Consider the following 3893-nt stretch of genomic DNA (forward strand, 5'->3'; position numbering starts at 1 on the left):
AAAGTCCTGGGCAGCTCTCACAATATCCGCTTTTCCATCTTCTGGGGACAGCACCTTCACTGCCGAAGGGCAATTTAAAACTAGAGAAAAGAACAGACAAGCTCAGCAGCCAGTCCCACAACACCCAGAGGAAGCTCCACTCCCAGGCGCTCTGACACTCTCAGGATCAGAGGTGAGGAGGACCCAACACCAGGAGTAACTGGGACCAGCAGGACCAGACACACAGGAACTCTGCCAGCAGAGTGGCTCCTGTTCCTTCTGGTCTCTCTGGGCTGGTGTCCTGAGCGGACCTTGGGTCCAGGCTATACGGCCAGTCCCACAATACCCAGAGGAAGCAGCTGTACTGCCAGGTGCTCTAACAAGCCCAGGGTCATTGGATCCCAGGATCACAGAGACAGCTTGACTCTGAGGAGTTCTGACACATCCAGGATCACAGGAAGGACAGGCTCCAGTCAGATTTAGCAAGGGCAGGTAGCACTAGAGATAACCAGATGGCGGGAAAGGGGGAGGAGGGGAGCGTAAGAAAATAAACAACACAAACCAAGGTCACTCGGCATCATCAGAACCCAATTCTCCCACCATAGCAAGACCTGGACACACCATTACACCGGAAAAGCAAGATTCAGATATAAAATCACTTCTCATGATGATGATACAGGACTTTAAGAAAGACATAAATAGCACCCTCAAATAAATACAGGAGAACACAGGTAAACAGCTAGAAGCCTTCAAGAGGAAACACAAAAATCCCTTAAAGAACTACAGGAAAACACAATCAAAGAGGTGAAGGAAATGAGCAAAACCATCCAGAATCTAAAAATGGAAATAAAAACAATAAAGAAATCAGAATTAGAGACAACCCTGGAGATAGAAAACCTAGGAAAAAAATCAAGAGTCATACATGGAAACATCACCAACAGAATACAAGAGATAGAAGAGAGAATCTCAGGGGCAGAAGACACCATAGAAAACATTGACACAACAGTCCAAGAAAACGCAAAAAGCAAAAAGCTCCTAACCCAAAACATCCAGGAAATCCAGGACGCAATGAGAAGACCAAACCTAAGGATAATAGGTATAGGAGAGAGTGAAGTCTCCCAATGCAATGGGCCAGTAAATATCTTCAACAAAATTACAGAAGAAAACTCCCCTAACCTAAAGAAAGAGATGCCCATGAACATACAAGAAGCCTACAGAACTCCAAATAGACTGGACCAGAAAAGAAATTTTTTCTGTCACATAATAATAAAAACATCAAATGCACTAAACAAAGAAAGAATTTTAAAAGCAGTAAGGGAAAAATGTTAAGTAACATATAAAGGCAGGCCTATCAGAATTACACCAGACTTCTCACCAGAGACTATGAAAGCTAGAAGATCCTGGGCAGATGTCACACAGGCCCTACAAGAACACAAATGCCAGCCCAGGCTACTATACCCAGCAAAACTCTCAATTACCACAGATGGAGAAAACAAGATATTCCATGACAAAACAAAATTTACACAGTATCTGTCCATAAAACCAGCCCTACAAAGGATAATAGATGGAAGACATCAACATAAGGAGCAAAACTACACCCTAGAAGAAGCAAGAAAGTAATCTTTCAACAAATTCACACAAACCTAATTCCACCTCTTACTACAAAAACAACAGGAAGTGACAATTACTTTCTTATTATATTAATTTGAAAATTAATATTACCAACATATCATAATCGATTGAAATCCAATAATATGAGGAATTAGAAATTTGTTGATTGTCATCCAAAGGTCTCTCTAATTTGGTAATTGGAGAAATAGGTTCCAACACTGTACAATCTAAATACAGTTTCAGCTTGTTTGTGACAGTGTCTTGTTGTGTACACTATAAAGGTCTTGAAATCTTGCTTCTCCTATCTCAGCCTCTCTATTAGTAGTATTGTTTATTTCATGTTTTTACACTATACTATGGTTTCCAGAACAGCTTATATATTTCAGAAGTATTTATACACCCAAGGGAGACATAGACAATTAACTTGGGAGGTGGCTTGTAGGAAAGAGAACAACAAAGAGTGAGACTGAATGCTTTGCTTGACATTTGTAGCTATTGTATCAAATTTGAAGAGGACTTTATAAATTACTCTTTCTCCGAGATGAATGCTTTCCCAAATTATCACAGCTAATGAACCAAATTCTTACCCTCACCTAATGTCTGTGCCACCCTCCAAGCAGAACCATTGTTCATTGAAAACAGTTGATGAATGACTTTATGGATAGACCATCTTAATACCTACACCATTTCTTAAATGAATGCAACCTGTTCTCAGTGGTCTGAGAATAAAGTCACTCACTCAAGTCAAATAGTTTTGACCATAGCAGGAAGTCTGTATCCAAAAATCGTGCCTACAATTCATTCCTCGGTGCAGCAGAACTAACTCTCAGCTTACCTACGATGGAGGTAAAATCCTTTGGTGATTTGAGGGTCATTGAAGTACAGCCTTATTACAATGAAATCCAATGTCTAAAAATTGTTCTTATTATGGGCTTGTACCACAGTAAGAGCCAAGATTTTAAACTCTACTAAATACAAAACAAACAAAAAGACTTTATATATTTATGTTAATTTAAGAAAATACTAGTAGTGATGTATTACTTTTAAATATATAGTTAATATATTTGGGTTATTTAAAATTTAAATTGAGAGAACCGTATGTATTCTCAGTATTGCTGTAGACGAGCATCTACATAAGACTGTTAAATTGACTGTTGTTTTATTTCAAACAACTGTTATAATACTCATTTTTATTGTTATAATATTTTATAAATTTTTAAGGAATATGTCAAAAAAGATATTGTAGGTATTGAAGGGGGGTCTCTGGGAGGACTTGGGGTACAAAAGGGAAACAAGAATGTGATTTAATTCTATTTACTTAAAATATGTTTTTAAATGTTAACAAATTCAGATAAATTAAAATCATGTAACTTTTCTCATCATAATGCAGTAAAAGTTAAAAAAAATAAAAAAAATAAAAATAAAAGAACAGACAAGATAAAATTTAAAACACTCTTCTGTATTTATTTCAAAATCAGGTTTATGACATAAGTTCAGATCGACCTAAAGACACAATTGTGATAACAAGAAGCCAGTCACGATCTCCCATGCCAGTATCTTACTACACACCTTCTTTTCTCCTCTGAAAGGAGCCATGCACCCCCAGTCTATAAGAAATGGGGCTTATTTTTATAAACACCTTTTCCAAATCCTAAAAGGAACTTTGTACAGTAAGGAAACCCTCTATGAAAGAGGCTCCCTACAATTTTTGTTTATCTAAAAATGCCGTCTACACTCAGAGTCAATTTAGTAATAACATAAAACTACAGAGTAAAGAATACTATGTTTCAGTAGAGTATGTATGCACCATCCATACGCCTTTCTGACTCCGGAAGACAATTTATAAATGTTAGGACTCTAGCTAACTGATAAGAGTGCAAAAGCAGTATTTATAAACCTTCTTTCATATTGCCTAATGGGAAAACCAGGTTTTCATAATTTCTATACTCACTCACTCACTAATATAATTATACATTCCTGGGATTCTTTGATCATGGATCATAAAATCTGCCTGGTTAAATAAAGTCTTTAACGTGGATTCATTTATATAATGTCAATTATTATTTTATCATTTTCTGAACCATTTATCATTATCTCCTAGCAAGAAAACTTACTGATAATAAAAAAATAAAAAAGCAAGATAAAACACACCAAGTATTTTATCTATCTATCTATCTATCTATCTATCTATCTATCTATCTATCTATCTATCTATGTTTTTATGTGTATATATGTATGAGACATATATAATATGTATAATAAAATAATTTCTAAAAATCTGTATATATTTTCATTATAAATTA

At 36.0% G+C, this 3893-nt stretch overlaps 1 protein-coding gene across 1 annotated transcript in view; it reads right to left on the reverse strand.

Annotated features, from left to right (window-relative positions):
- Nus1 (NUS1 dehydrodolichyl diphosphate synthase subunit) overlaps window positions 1–3893 on the reverse strand; it is a 33327-nt gene that overhangs the window by 10720 nt on the left and 18714 nt on the right. The window lies entirely within an intron of this gene.

This window comes from Mastomys coucha, unplaced genomic scaffold, assembly GCF_008632895.1.
Source record: "Mastomys coucha isolate ucsf_1 unplaced genomic scaffold, UCSF_Mcou_1 pScaffold3, whole genome shotgun sequence".
Taxonomy (NCBI): domain Eukaryota; kingdom Metazoa; phylum Chordata; class Mammalia; order Rodentia; family Muridae; genus Mastomys; species Mastomys coucha.